The sequence below is a fragment of the Jaculus jaculus genome, chromosome 14 (genome assembly GCF_020740685.1).
Source record: "Jaculus jaculus isolate mJacJac1 chromosome 14, mJacJac1.mat.Y.cur, whole genome shotgun sequence".
In the NCBI taxonomy this organism is placed as follows: Eukaryota; Metazoa; Chordata; class Mammalia; order Rodentia; family Dipodidae; genus Jaculus; species Jaculus jaculus.
The window spans coordinates 55,848,658-55,865,187 of record NC_059115.1 but is presented as its reverse complement, the minus strand read 5'-3'; positions in this window follow the sequence as shown (position 1 = coordinate 55,865,187).

Here is a 16,530-nt window from a genome sequence, read left to right as displayed (position 1 = left end):
AGCAGTTGAGGGTCCTAAGGGGATTGGATGTACAAGGTTGCTTGCTGATGCCTAATTAGCATATGGGCACATACATTCCAGCATGTAGGCAATGGTAAAGGGAAGGTATATGGTACAGGGGAAGGAGCTGTGCAAAGGTTGATGGCTGATACCATATACAGAGTTTCCTAGGCAAACTGGCCAAAGGTCACAGGGCTATAGGCAAAGACAGGCAGCTTAGGCCTGTCTGCTGAAGGCTCCAGCCTGTGCCTGGCAGTGCCCAACAGAGAGCAATATCTAATATCATGTCCCTTTATATTGATACTTTTAAATATTTCTTTCTTGACTGATATTTTTAAATATTTCATCCAGTTGAGGTTTAATGGTAATTCATTATTTTGGCTTTTGTAAGTAGAAAGAGAATCTATTTTAACTTGTTTTTTATAAGATTTTTAAAATATTTATTTATTTAGGAAAGCATGAAAGAGAGATAGAGAGAGAGAGAGGCAGATAGAGTAAGAGAATAGGTGCATCAGGGTCTCTAGCCACTGCAAACAAACTCCAGATGCATGGATCACCTTGAAAATCTGGCTTTACGTGGATATTGGGGAATCAAACTCTGGTCCTTAGGCTTTTCAGGAAAACACCTTAACTGCTAAGCCATCTCTCCAGCCCCCATTTTAACTTTGCTTTTGAAAGATATTTTCTCTGGATATAGAATTCCAGGTTATCACTTTTCTTCTTTTAGTATTTTAAAGATGTTATTTTACTGTTCTATTTTTCTTTCTTTCTGTTTTTCAAGGTAGGGTCTCTTTCTAGCCCAGGCTGACCTGGAATTCACTATGGAGTCTCAGGGTGGCCTCAAACTCTCGGCGATCCTCCTACCTCTGCCTCCCGAGTGCTGGGATTAAAGGCGTGCGCCACCACGCCCGCTACTATTCTATTTTTCTACGAGAAAACTGATACTAGATTTATTTTTATTGCTTTGTCTATAATGTGTACTTTTTCTCTTGCAAAATGAGTATATCTTATTATCACTGTTTTTAACACACACACACACACACACACACACACACACACACACACATTTATTTGTGAGAAAGAAAATGGGTGTTTCTGGGCCTTTTGCTACTGCAAATGAACTCCAGATACACGTACCACTTTGTATGCTTAGCTTCGCGTACCACTGGGGGAATCGAACCCAGGCTGGCAGGCTTTGCAAGCAAAGGCCTTTAACCACTGAGTAATCTCCTGATCCCACCAATGCTTTTGATTATTTATGAGCATTTGATTCGTGCACTTGGAGTTTGTTCTGCTTCTTGGAAGTTGGGGTATATTGTGTTCATTAGAGTTCACACAATTTTGGCATTGAGCCAGGTGTGTGGCACACGCCTTTAGTCCCAGAATTTAGGAGGCTGCGGGAGAAGGGTTGCTGTGAATTGAGGATTGTGTGGAAACACAGATTGAGTGCCAGGTCCGTCTGGGTTACAGTGAAACCCTACCTCAAAGAAAGCAAACAAAAATTATTTTGGGAACTATTTCTCCCAACATTTTTTTTCTATTCCCTTTTTTCGGGACCTGATATATTAGGTTATGAACTTGTTACACAACTCTCTATTTGTTTTTTGAGAAATCATGTCCTTTTAACACTTCCTCTTGCTTTACATTCAAATTTACTAATGGTTCTGCAATGTTAAGGCTGCCATTAACACTATAATGTATTTTCATTTCAGATAGGGTAGCTTTTATTTTTAGACATATGCTTTGGATCTATGAAGTTTTGTAAGGAACATGGAGAAAAATTTCTTAACTTTTAAAACATTTATTTATTTATTGAGATGTGTGTGTATGTGTGTGTGTGTGTGTGTGCGCGCGCACCAGGGTCTCTTGCCACTGCAAATGAATGCTTGTACCACTTTTTGAATATGTCTTTACATATGGGGAATTGAACCTGGGCTGGCAGGATTTGCAAGCAAGCAGCCTTAACTGCTGAGCCATCACCCAGCCCCTTACTTCAGTTTGATTATGTGAAACATAGCTATAACGAGTGTTTCATGACATTGCCTACAAAATCTAATGCCTTTGTCAGGTTTGATTGATTAGTTACCCTCATTATGAATCATATTTTCTTGCTACTTTATAAGACTGTTAGTAATTATCATGCTGCTGGCATTGAACTTTACCTTGTTGGATACTGTTATACTTGTTTTCCTATCTGTAATCATGTACTTTTTTTCCCCCCTGGGATGCATTCAAGTTAGTCAGAAACAATTTAATTCTTTTAGCTGCATGTTTAATATTTGTTAGGTAAGATTGGAGCAGTGCCCAGTATAGGGTTAATTCCTACTATATAGGCAAGATCCTCTGTGTATTTATGAATTATAAGTTTCCTTCTTTTTTTTTCTTCTTTTTTTTAAGCTTTTATTTTCATTTTTATTTACTTATTAGAGACAGAGAGAGGAGGAGAGAGAGAGAATGGGTATACCAGGGCTCTAGCCATTGCAAACGAACTGTAGATGCGTGTGCCACTGGCTTACGTGGGACCTGGAGAATCAGAATCGAACCTGGGTCCTTAGACTTCACAGGCCTTGCCTTAACCACTAAGCCATCTCTTCAGCCCAAGTTTCCTTCTTTTTAAAAAATATATTTTATTTATTTAAGAGCGAGAGAGAGAGAATGGGTGTGCCAGAGCCTCTAGCCATGGCAAAGGAACTCCAGACGCATGTACCACTTTGTGCATGTGGCTTATGTGGGTCCTGGAGAATTAAACCTGGATCATTAGACTTTGCAGGCAAGCACCTTAACTGCTAAGCCATCTCTCCATCCCCACCTTTCCTTCTTTATCATGGAAGATGGCCTAGGTGCAGTCCAGTGTACCAGGCATTTTGTTTTCTAATCCCATCAAACAGTTCTTTCCACAGCCTTTGGAGATTTCCACAAATGCTCTTGTCAGATGGTGGAGGGAGAACTGCAGATCTCTGTGCTGGGCTCTTACCTGTCAAGAGCTTTATTCTGAGAATACTGACGACTGAGGATTCCACACACTCTCAGCTTCTCTAACACCCAGGGATGCTTTCAGATGCACTCGACTTGAGACACCCTCTCCCTGTGCAGTGGTCAGGGAGTCCTCAAGATCAGATCATCAACCACAGGGGTCACTTCACTTGTTTTTCTGTCTTTCAGAGATAATTATGACTGCATCATCTAAAGTCTGGGGTCTTGAAAATCATTGTTTAATAAACTATATCTTTGCCTTTTTCTTCCTGGTAGTTGTAAGATGAAGGGTACCTGTCATGCCTTTTACTCCATCTTGGCTGGAAGCAGAACGCACACAATTTAAAAGCTTGTGAGCTGGAGAGGTGGCTTAGTGGTTAAGGCATTTGTGTATGAAGCCTATAGGATCCAGGTTTGATTCCCCAGGAGCCACATAAGCCAGGTGCACACGGTGATACATGCATCTGGAGTTCATTGGCAGTGGCTAAAGGCCCTGGTGTGCCCATTCTCTCTCTCTCTAAATTAAATAAATAAATAAATAAATAAATAATTGTTTTTTGAAAAACCTTGTGATACATAATTCCAAGCAGTTCTCCAGTAATATCAGATAATAAATGACAGAACCTAAAGTTTTCTAGTAGATCATTAGTCATTGAGAAGTGATTGATTTTTCTTTTCTTTCTTCTGGTAGTGTTGGTATTCAAACCTACGGTTTTAGATACAGCAGGCAAGTGCTCTACCACTAAGCCACAGCTTCAGCTTAAGCAGTGAATGAATCCTGAGCCCTTTGACCTGACCAGTGAAGGAGCCTTGGTGGATTCACAGTAGGATAATGGTGTTATTGGAAGGAGGGGGAGAGAAGGAGGTGGGGCCCAAGTGAAGGAGGTGTATCACTAGAGGTGCATCCTGGAAAGACGCCCCTTGTCCTGAGTCCCACAGCGACAGAGCCAGCTGCCTGTGAACTGACGGCAAGTTCTGAAGCCAGAACCTCGGACCTCTGCTTTCAGAGTTTTCAGTTCTCCTGTAAGCTGTTTCTATCAGGGGCTGTCACAGTGACAGGTAACTAACATAATGCCATTCTTTGAGTCGCCAATGAAACATAATATGCTTTCATCTCTATCAGCCATTTCTAGTGCCTCTTTGGTGGTCTTGAGTGTTCATAGTTTTTATGACATGTTTATTGGTTTCGAGAAGCACTCGTAGGATCTGAGTCAGCACCACGGGGAGAGAAGTCGGGGGAACACTTTGGATTCCTATCCCAGAAAGCTGTTCTGTGCGCCAGGAGGCTGTCGAACAAGTGGGCAAGTGTGAAGGGAGGCATGTGCCAAGCCAAGGCGCTCTGAAGGCCAGAGGACCCATTACCTAACTGGGAACACTAATGAGCCCTTTGTTAGCAGCAAAATGCCGTGTGGTTAAGAAGCCAGGCCTGTTCGCAGTGCCCTCAGCACCAACACTGAGCTGCCTGTGTGTGTCTGCAGGTGGTAGCCAGGGAGCCGGATTCTCTGGCAACTTTGTGGAAGTGACTTGAGGGGTTTATTTTGGCAAACAGAGCTGTATTGGTCAGATCTAAAAATAGTCAGACTCTGGTCCGTAATGTCTGCGTGAGCCAAGTAATACTCTCTCTTTAAAATAGAGTCTTGTTCATTCTTTGCCTCATTTTTCTTTAAGGAGAAACAACTTTACAATTTAGGTAATTTCCCCCATCCTCCTCCTTTAGAGTGGAATACAGATCATTAGAGAAAGAGTTACCCGAAATTCCAGGCTTACTTCAACCGATTTTTAAAGTTCTTTTTATTTTAATTGTTTACCTTTCCTTGGTTGTACTTAATGTAACCTAGTATGTAAAAGAATGTTTTATATTATTGATGGCAATGTCCAAAATGAGTAAGTTTTTTGAGCAAAACTGACACGTAATATTATTTGGCAGATCAAGTTAAAATAAGCTATAGATTGTCTGATCTAAACCCTCCTAACAATCTTTAAGGGAGCTTACTTAATTTCAATTTTAAGGTAATAATACTAAATATATGCATGCAAACATATTCACATGTATTCTGGGGCTAGTACCAGCTTGTGTATTTACCAGAAATAACTAGGAGATGTTCAAAGATACTCTAGTAATTTACATGTATATTATTTTCTTCAGGATGACACAAGATATCATGACTGGGTGACTTAAACAACAGAAATTTATAAGGGTTCTGAAGCCTAGAAGTGCAAGATCAAGGTCCTTGGCTCGCATGTGGCAGCTTTCTTGCTGTGTCCTGTCATGGCCTTTTCTGTGTTTGTGGGCCTCCCTAGAGAACTTTTGTTTCTCCCTAAGGACACTGGTCTTGGTTCCCTTATAAGTTCATTAGCCTTAACTATCCCTTTAAAGACTCTATTTCAAATACAGTGACGTTGGAGATTAGAGCTTCAGCATATAAAATTTAGGAGAGGCAATTTAGTCTGTGACAATTTGTAAGGTGGTTCCTTTTAGTCTATGACAATTTGTAAGGAGGTTCCTGTGTTTTGGAGGAGGTGGAGGAAATAACGAAGAATTTAAGTTTTGCACCAAATTCCTGATGTTTCTAGGAAGAATATTACTGAGGGAGTGTAAGAGTCTTGCTGTTTAACCCCTAGATACAGAAATGATGGTAGGTCATGGAGAAGGATTATCTTTGGGAATGAGAACTCACCAAGGGGCAGGATAAGCAGTGAATCTATGCTCATCACCAAGAGAGATGAGGGGATCAAGAAGGTTTTGTCTACTTGTTTAAGGTAACTTTAGGACGCTTGAAATCATACTCAAGGGTTTTTGGAACTTTGTATCTTATTTTTATTTATTTTCAGAGAGAAAAAGGCAGAGAGAGAAAGAGAGAGAGAGAGAGAGAGAGAGACAGACAGACAGAGAATGGGCACACCATGGCCTTCAGCTGCTGCAAACAAACACCAGAAACATGTGCCACTTTGTGCATCTAGCTTAAATGGGTCCTGGGAAATCAAACCTGTGTCCTTTAGTTTTGCAGGCTAGAGCTTTAACCACTAAACCAGCCCTCAAGGGTTTTTGACTATTTGAATTCTGCAGGTTACAAGGTTTGCCAGAACAAAAAAGAGTCTTTAATGCTGGGTATGGTGATGCATGCTTTTAATCCCAGAACTCGGGAGGCAGAGGTAGGAGGATCTCTGTGAGGTCTAGGCCACCCTAAGACTACATAATGAATTCCAGGTCATCCTGGGCTGAAGCACAACCCTACCTTGAAAAACCATAAGAAGTCATTAATAGCATGGAGTTACCCACTCAAAATTAACCAATTTAAAGATCAGTGGCCACTCAAATATCACTTCCTGTTTCACAGTAGCAGCTACCCACGGAATGTTGGCGTTGTCTTACCAGAAGGCTCAGTACCAGTGCCCACATTTTCCTTATCCTCTTCATCAGTAACATCACATGGGTAGCTGGGAATTGGCAAATTATGATAGTATAAATACTCCATAAATGAGAGCTTTGGCTTTTCTGAGAAATTTTTGTTAAAAGTTTAACAACAAATCAATGGATCTATTCATGCTCCTCGGGTGAATAGCAAGGCTAGCTCACTCATGCCTACTATTGCAAATATCTCAAAGGGAAGAAAAACACAGCGTAACAAAAATACAGTCCTGTGTGCCTTTATCTCTTTCATTGGTCCACTGAGCTTGAAACCCATGTCCAGCTCTTGTCTCAAGCCGCTCTGTCACAGCGTCTATGGCCCTGTGAACTTTGGGTTTTAAGGAATCCATAGAGAGGACTTGGAATGCCCTAGAAGCTAGTAAATGATGGCTGTTTTAGAGATGCCAAGTGTCTGGATCCTCCTTCACAAAGAAGAACCAAAGCAACAGGCAGGTAGGGGTGTTTTGAGAAAGCTACCGGTTAAGATTGCTGGAATTCAGCAAGGGAGAGAGGAGGCACTCGGGAAGGCTCAGAGACCTCGGATGGCAGCAGAAAAGGAATAACTCATGCTGACAACCACAGACCCAGTAAAGATTCCTCTCTGCATGGGAGAGTCCCAGCAAGCTGTACCTGGCAAGTTCGGCTACTGGAAAGATCCACAGGCTCACAGCTCAGTGAGGAGAGCTTCTCCAAGTCTGCCTGGTGGCTTTGCTTCAGAGAAGGTACTCCCGGGCTGGAGAGATGGCTTAGCTGTTAAGGCGTTTGCCTGCAAAGCCAAAAGACATCAGTTCACTTCCCCAGGACCCACATAATGCACAGGGGGGGCACATGCGTCTGGAGTTCGTTTGCAGTGGCTGGAGGCCCTGGCGCACCCATTCTCTCTCTTCCTCTCTCTGCCTCTTTCTCTCCCTCTCAAATAAATAAATAAAAATAAATTTTAAAGAAAAAGAAAAGAAACTCCCTTTCCCTCCCGTACCAGCATCCAAGATGCCGTAGCTCGTCTCCACTGTGAGGGGGGAGCTGTCCAAATTCAATCTGCTCTAGAAGTTAGAAGACCCGGTAGATTCCCACCCTTGGATCTCAGGGGCATTCTGCCACGCTAGCACAAGGAGATTCAGCCTATGAATCCAACTGAACCCAGTGGAGGAACTGTGCTCCCAGCACCCAAGCCTTGTGGAACCCTTTCATACCACGGACAGGTGGTTCAGCTGAGAGGACATGGCTCTCAAGACCTGGGAGCTCAGCATGCCTGTCCTGTGGGACTCAGGGCATGGCCATCCCTTGGTGGGCTGCACTGTCCCTGACACTGGGGACAGGTGTTACAGGTCCCTTACTGCTTCTGGGTCTGCCAGTGCCAGAGGCCCTCTGACAGCACAGTTTGCCCCAGCAGTGCCTGAGGAAATGCCTACTGTGTTCCGTGTTCCATCACCCTCATTGTTGGAGTGGCCACACGATGGGTGCCACTCCTCGGTGCTGTAGATGTCCTGTATGCCTGGGCTCAGAGCAATTGACCACAACCGAAGAAGCTACATGGTGATGCTAGAATGCACCCAGCGGGAACCAAAGTCAACATTGTATAGCACAATGCTTACTATGATGTCATCAGAAAGTAGTAGAGCTGGGCATGGTGACCATGCCTTTAATTCTAGCACTCAGGAGGCAGAGGTGGGAGGGAGAGGATCGTTGTGAGTTCAAGGCCAGCCAGGGACTACAGATGAGAGTTACGGGTCAGGTTAGGAGGGAATGAGACCCTGCCTCAAAAACAAAACAAAACACTAATAGAGACAATGGAACTACTAGATACACCAACGCTAAGACACACACAGAAAAATCAGGTTAGTCGGGTGTGGTGGTGCACACCTTTAATCCTAGCACTTGGGAGGTGGAGGTAGGAGGATCACCGTGAGTTCGAGGCCACCCTGAGAATACAGAGTGAATTCCAGGTTAGCCTGGGCTAGAGTAAGACCCTACCTCGAAAAGGAAAAAAAAATCAGTTAATGTGATATCTCCAGGGGAGTACAATAATGGCCTAGCAACAGATTTCAAAGAACACACTGACAAAATGCCTGATAAAGATTTTAAAAGAGTGGGCTGAAGAGAGATGGTTTAGTGGTTGAGCACTTGGCCTGTGAAGCCTAAGGACCCCAGTTCGAGGCTTGATTCCCCAGGACCCACATAAGCCAGATGCACAAGGTGGCGCACGCATCTGGAGTGCATTTGCAGTGGCTGGAGGCTCTGGCATGCCCATTCTCTATCTATCTATCTATCTATCTATCTATCTATCTATCTATCTATCTATCTATCTATGTATTTATCTGCCTCTTTTTCCCTGTATCTGTCTGTCCTCTCAAATAAATAAAAGTAAAAATGAAGATTTTAAAAGAGTAATAAAAAGGAAACAATGAGCATAAAATACGGACAGTTGAATAACATCAGGGAAAAAATGATGTGAATTTAAGAAGTCCATAAAGAAAGATTTTGAAATAAACATGAGCAGGAATTGTGGACATTCCTAAATAACTTTATATCTTGGGAAGATGCAAAATTTTTTGATATTAATGAAAGTGATGTCAGATATCATTCAAAACACATAGCCACTGACAAGTGAAAATGTGAACAGCTGAAGAAAGGAGAAATGAACCAAATGCATAATTAAGTATAGTGTTATCCGAATCTTTATATGTAAATCTCATGAGAAATAAGGACATCTTGGCTTTTTCTCAAAATGGTTATTTTTATTTACATACCTGGCAGACTCTTTTTGTGTGGCTATGACAGATTACTATAGGTAAGATGATTTATAATGACATATATCATGCTTTACTCGTTCCTGGGGACTGGAAAGTCCACGACTGAGAGCTGGCATCTGGTGAGGGCCTTCTTATTGCATCCGGTAGTGGAAGGTAAAGGCAAAATAAAGGAAAAAGCATAAAAGAAAAGAGCTGAGGCTGGAGGAATGGCTTAACAGTTAAGGTGCTAGCCTGCAAAGCCCAAAGACCCAGGCTCAATTCCCCAGGACCCGCATAAGCAAGATGCACATGGTGACTCATGTTTCTGGAGTTCCATTAAAGTGGCTACAGGCATTGGTGCCACCAAGTCTCTCTCTAATAGTAAAATAAAAATAAAATAAATTTCAAAAGTATTTTTTTAAAAAAATAGCGGGAGTAGGAGATCACATGAGAAGCACAGGCCCTTTTATAACCAGCATTAATTTATGAGTGGAGCCTCATAACCTAATGATCTTGTTTCAGATCTTACCACTCAACACCATTACACTGGATTAAGTTTCCAGCATGTGCTTTATGGGGTTTACATTCAAGCCATAGCAGGGGGTTGTCTAGTAGAAAGACAGGCATAATTAAGTTACGGTACAACTAGAAATGAATCAAAACTTAATCTGCACACCAGGTGATAGAAGCTTTATAGTGAGAAGAGTGGCTGGCCGATGGAGCGGCTCAGGCAGGACCTAAGAACCAGGAGGCAGAATTAAGCACAGGAAATGTCCTTAGACCCTTAGTCTGGGTTGATGTTCTTTACCTGTGCTCCGACAGCACCCTGCACATTCCTGTCCCATGTGTAGACGAATTTGTTTGTCTTACTTTGTACGTTACATGCATGTTGAGGACAGAGATACTTTATGTATCTCTAAGATGTATCATGCATGATTCTCATCCATGAATGAATGAATGAACAAATACATGAGTGAGTGAAAGACAAAGATTAATGAGATAATATTACTTAGGGTTAGGGTTAGTCGGTTTGGACTGCTATAACAAAATATCACAGTAGATGGTTAAACAACACAAGTTTACTGTTCAAAGTAACAAAAGTAAGGGGAGAGAGAGTCACCTAAAGGTTTAATCCCAATCATGTGGCTTTTCCTCATGATCATCTCTGCCTGCTGCTAAAGGCACAGCCTGAAATGTAGCGTGCACATTGTGGGGGAGAGGTGGTCAAAACTCAACATGTAGGTTTGGTGGGGAAGACACAAGAAACCAGTCCATAACAAAGACTTTCAAGAATAAATGTGATTTTCCAAGAAAGTCTAGGGATCTGGAGGGGAGAGTGTGGACAAAGGGATTAACATTCGGAGACAGGGAGTCATCAAGTACCACACAGCATAGTGACTTTAGGAAACGACAAGTTCTCATGTCCGTGAAGAAGTTTAGGACATCTAGTCAGAGATAAAGCTTTTCTAGAGCTGACATATTTTACATAAATGCCTTCATTTCAGGAACTGGAAATTCCTTGAGGTTTTCACACAGAGTTCGTACTTACTTTTAAAGATATCACTGTCTGGACTGGAGAGATGGCTTAGTGGTCAAGGCACTTGCTTGCAAAGCCAAAGGATGAAGGTTCTATTTCCCAGAATACAAGTAAGCCAGATGCCCAAGGTGGCACTTGCATCTGGAGTTCATTTGCAGCGGCTGAGGTCCTGTCATGCCCATTTCCTCTCTCTCTCCTTCCTTCCCTCTTTTGAATAAGTAAATAAAAATAAATTTTGGGCATATCACTGTCTGGATAAAGTGGAGGATGGATTGAAAATAGAGAATCTAATCCAAGAGGCAGGAAGCTAGTTTGTAACAGGATGAATGAATGTTTGGTCACTTGTAGATCAGTAAGTGTAGAAATAGTGAGCTGGGTTGGAAAGGCAGGGACAGGTCTGGTCTTGGGAAATATGAAAGGCAATGAGGAGCTGCCAGTTATTGAAGTCTGATTGTCAACCATATTCTGTTGAAGATGTTCATACAAATGATCAAACTCAACCTTCATAAATGAGGGAAGACTATGATTTCAAGCCATGTTTGATCCCAAATGAATCGTTTTGGTCTTCAAGCTCTCCTGCCTTTCTAAGGATCAAAAACAAATAAATAAATAAATTAAACTGAAAGCAATTCCATTACTTGTAGGGAAAGTGTGGCTTGAGAAACAGGAGATCATGTATGACTATGTAGACTTCTGGGTCTACATCTACTCATGTGCATAAGGCCTCTGGAAGGGAAGAGGCCACTCCCGATGCTTGAGTTCTCTAGAAGCAGCACCAAGAAAGTTGCTAGAGAGCTATGTCTGGGAAAGGAGAGGAGAGGAAGAAAGGAAAGGAGTATTCTGGTATCCAAGTCTGGCCAGTTCTTAGTCTATCTGGAATAGGCTGCCCCCATCAGAGTTGACCAACACTGGGTAGAGATGGATGTCATTAATATCCCTCAAGGAAGGGCACAACCCCAGGCAAGGCAGTTCAGTATAAGGTGGCAACCTCAGAAGTTATTGGAGAGCTAGAGGCCAGACTATACATCTCAAGCAGCCTATCTTGCCTTGAAGAGACCTTTTGGTAGTCCATCCCTGGAAGTACCCATGACGCTGACCTCATTACTCTGGAGATCAGTTGTCCTTAATTCAAAGCCAGCCTCTGTGTGTGTGTGTGTGTGTGTGTGTGTGTGTGTGTGTGTGTGTGTATGTGTGTGTTAGATACCAATCATAGCATTTACATAATGAAATACAGTGAAGCTCCAAAAAGATAATGGTTGTTACACTACCTGGTACATAATTTCCATAAATATCAACTACTCTCCAAAAGGCCCATAATAGACTTTTAAAGTTTGAAAGCTTGGCCTGGAAAGATGGTTTAGCAGTTAAGGCACTTATCTGAGAAGGCTAAGGACGCATACTCTCCAGGTCCCACGTGAGCCAGACGCACAAGGTGGTGCACACGTCTGGAATTCTATTTTAGTAGCTGGAGGCCCTGGCATGCCAATTTTCTCTCTCTCTTTCCTCTCATCACATAATTACAAAAATATTTGAGATCTTATAGTGAGGCTTGAATCACTCTATGCAAAATATGTTCTAGCACATTGTACTTTCTTCTTACAGAACTAAAACTATAAGCACCACTTCTTGACACAGTTAACATTAATTATAGTTTATCATAGGAGGAAGAGAAATAAAATATCATTGTGAATAATTTACAAAACTACACTAGAAGTGAATGCATTTGTTCATACAATATCTTTCTCAAGCAGAAAATCAGAATGGTTAATTTTAAAATAGCTTGAAAGAATAACTTGGGTGATTTGATGTTTTTCCCAAAATCTGTTCATTTGCTTTCTTTTTCAGCCCCTGAAAGAAAGAGCTGTGGTCTTGTTCTCTTTAATGCATGTGGGGTTCTCTTTGTATTTCTATTAAGTTTATTTTGCTCTCACCAAGACTGTTGTTTCTTCAGAACAGAACTGTGCCTTAAGATTCACACAGAAGCTTCCAAACTGAGGTATATACTTAATTACATCAGCTAGGTAGAAACGGTGCAAGCATGTAATTTAGATGCTCCTAGAACTGATTTATTCCCACACCAGAGGAGCACAAGTGACCAGAATTTTCTGAAGTTAAGTGGTTCAAGATTTCTCTGCAGATCCATCTTATATGAGTTTCAATATTTGGCTTAGTCGCAATAATTCTACAAATGCATACTAAAACAGTCATTTTTGAGCCAGAATTGGTAGGCATGCCTTTAGTTCTAGCCCTAGGGAGGCTGAGGTAGAGGATTGCCAAGAGTTCAAGTCCAGCCTAGGGGCTACAGAGTGTGAGTTTTTGGTCAACCTGGGCTGAAGTGAGACCTGGTCTCAAAAAATAAAAATAAATCTATCATTTTTGCTAGGAGGTCAGATACCACTTATATCTGGAATCGTCTGAAAATGGACAGGCTTGAAATAGGTCATACTAAATAAACTCACACAAGCACAGAAAGACAAATGCCACATGTTCTCACTCGCCTGTGGTTCCTAAACTGGAAGAGCTTTAACTTCAGGCATTGAGGAATAGATAAGAGGTATGGAAGGGTTTGGGGCAGGGGAACAGGAGAGTTGGTGGGGGAGGTATACACAAAGCCCATTCCAAAATGAATTGGTACCATAGAAACCTTCCTCCTGGATAGCAGAGTAAAAGATATAACCCTCAGTAGGAACATGGAGGAATCGTCTGGAAAGAAGGGCCCTGGAGAGGGTGGGATGAAACCAAACCCTAAAATATTTGTCCCTAGCTTATAACTCCCAGTACCAGGAACTGGTTACAACCCACACTGAGCTGTTGATCAGAGAGATATATAAGGTCCCCTAAACAAGACAGGCTTCTGCCAAAGCACTTGATTACCCATCCAAGGTGAAAGATAAGATCCTATCTCCGAAGAAACCACATGCTGCTGACACAGAACGTTGAGAGATCCAGCTGAATCTGGAAGGAAGCCAGTTCCCAGATGGCTAGCCCGTATAGTGCTGCAAAGCACTTATGTGAACTGCTAGGTAAAAATGGTCAGCGATGCTGTGAGAAAGCAGGGGACCCTGCTGTATGCAAACAACCAGCCCGACAAGATGCACACACTTGTACAATTGTGGCACACAGCCTAGGTGGATAAGCAATGGCTTTTCGATTGGCTGAGGCATCCACTCAGTGGGAAGGATCCCATAACTGGAACTGGGAACCAAGTCAGAATCCTATGGAGACCAGGATTATGGGCTCCAGTGAGAAGCTCTTCATAGTCTTTGACCAAAAATAAACCTACACCCATCAAAAATCTCTCAAAATTAACAATGCTGTGCCCTTTAACCTGCCCTGATCTCACTCTCCATTGGAGAATCAGGTTTTTTTTTTTAATTTTTCAGAAAGCAGCAAGAACCAAGGACAACGACAATCATCAAGACAAGAATAGATAGCTGACTCCCTGTCAGCAGATGAACCACCCCTAGCGCAGCAGCCAGGACCCAGGTGAAACCACAGAAGAGGGGTGGAAAGAATGTAAGAGCCACAGGGTGGGAAGGACTACCAGAGGCATTGCTACACCCCCCCCCACCCCCACAATGACTGACTGCTGCTCTCACAGCTCATAACCCACAACTCCATGGTGAACACCAGCAAACCCCGTAAGGAAGGTCCTCAGTAGAGTGGAGTCAGGGAGGTGGGAAATGATGGTGCCAACACGTGATGTAATCATGCAAAGTTTCAATTTAATAAAAATCCATTGTTTAAGTAGAAAATTTATATGGACTGTCTCTTTGAGGAAGTGTTCTTCCTTTGTTCTCCACTTACAAACATTTGTCCTCCTGAATGTCCCTGGGAGAGATTGTAGCTGCCGGGAAGCCTAGTCACTCAAACCTATGTCTCATCCACACTGGAATGGCAATTCCACGATCTCTTAGTGCCTTAGCCCCGCAGCCTGCGGCTCTCCCACTGCTGGCCAGTTGAGGGAAGACAGGATGCTTTCTATCATGTGTAGGTGGAGACCTTCCTGCTCTCCCTCTCCTTCTTTTAGAGTAACTCTACCAGTTCATAATTCTTGCATGAAGATGCAGGCTGTCTTTATTTTTATTTTTTATTTTTTCGAGGTAGGGTCTCACTAGCTCAGGCTGACCTGGAATTCACTATGGAGTCTCAGGGTGGCCTTGAACTCATGGTGATCCTCCTACCTCTGCCTCCCGAGTGCTGGGATTAAAGGCGTGCGCCACCACACCCGGCTATTATTTTTATTTTGAGAGAGAGAGAGAGAGAGAGAGAGGAAGAGGCAAAGAGAGAATGGCCATGCCAGGACCTTCAACCTACTGCAAGTGAGCTCCAGATGCATATTTCCCTCTCGTGTGCATGTGCCACATTGAGCACTTGCGTCACTGTGTGTCTGCCTACGTGGGACCTGGAGATTTGAACGTTGACTCTGAGTCTTCGAAGGCAAATACCTTAAACTCTAAGCCATCTCTCCAGCCTAAGGTGCAGGCTTTTTTAAAACAGCCTCCCTTTAAAGGGGAAGCGTAACCCTACCACATGGAGCTATAATGATCACCCCTGTTGTCCTGTTTCATCTCCTATTGTCCCCTAACAGTGCCTAGGGCTACTGCTAGACCTCAGCCAGAGGGAGTTATACAAGCATCCCTGACTTGCCTCATGATTTCCATTCTCCCTGGTGATATTTTAAACACAAGTGTACTTTTCAAGAGGCATTTTGAAGTCTTTTTAGACTAACTATGAACACATGGGGTAGCTCACCATGATGCAAGGAACAACCTTGCAGACCAAAGGTAAAGCAGTTCACGTGACTCAGTGGGGCCCTTGGGCGTATGTCAGTGGCTTTCACGAGCTCCTCACATTGCGGGGTTGTCAGGAAAGGAGAGGCTCTGGCAGGTGATAATTATATAGGCTGTGTTATGGTAAAAGCCAGCTCTGGAAAAACCTCTCACGGGATGCTCTGCTTCAAATAACTATAATTTTGCTCCTCTTCTCTCTGACCCTGGGGACTTTTAACTGGATTAGCCAAAGGTGTTCTCTGCTGGTTCCAGCCTTTGAGGGCCCTTATCCCATACCTCAGCTCCATGCTCTTGCTGCTTCCCACTGCAGGCATGACTGGGCCTCCTCGATTGGTTGAGCCCCACAAGATGCTAATCAACATAAGGCTGTGAGACAGACCTTGAGGGAAGGCAGGGTAAGCCTTGGCCTCTGTATTTTTGGTACACTGCACTTATTCTTAGAAATAGCCAGTGAAGTGAAGTAGGTTTGGGTTTTGATGTTCAATGATGACTTGTGGGACCTTCAACCTACCACTTCTCCTCTCTGGGTTATGGTTATGTCAGCTTTAAAGTAGAGAATTTGGGGCTGGAGAAATGGCTTAGCAGTTAAGGCACTTGCCTGAAAAGCCAAAGGACCTTGGCTTGACTACTCAGGACCCACATAAGCCAGATGCACAAGTTGGTTTGGAGTGACTGGAGGCCCTGGTGTGCCCATTCTCTCTCTCTCTGCCTCTTTCTCTCTCTCTCAAATAAATAACTAAAATAAAAATATTTTTAAAGTAGAGAATTTTACTAGAATGCCGATATCTTTTCAGCCTTTTCCATGTGCAATGCTTTCTACTCTGATCACACGTTAACTTCACCTGGACAGGTTTCAAACTATACCAATGTGACTGATGCCCAGGATACATCCCCGAGGACCTAGGTCCAGGGCCAGATGATCCTGGCTGGTAAGTCCTGAAGAGCATGTTTGAGGGTGATTGTCAAGAAGAATAAAACATGATGTTACTTTTGCCAGTCAGCTTAAATACCCACCAGTGCCAGAATCCCTTCCATCCCAGAGCCTTGTAAGGGGTATGAGTATGCAAGTGCCTGACTCTGAAAGCTAAT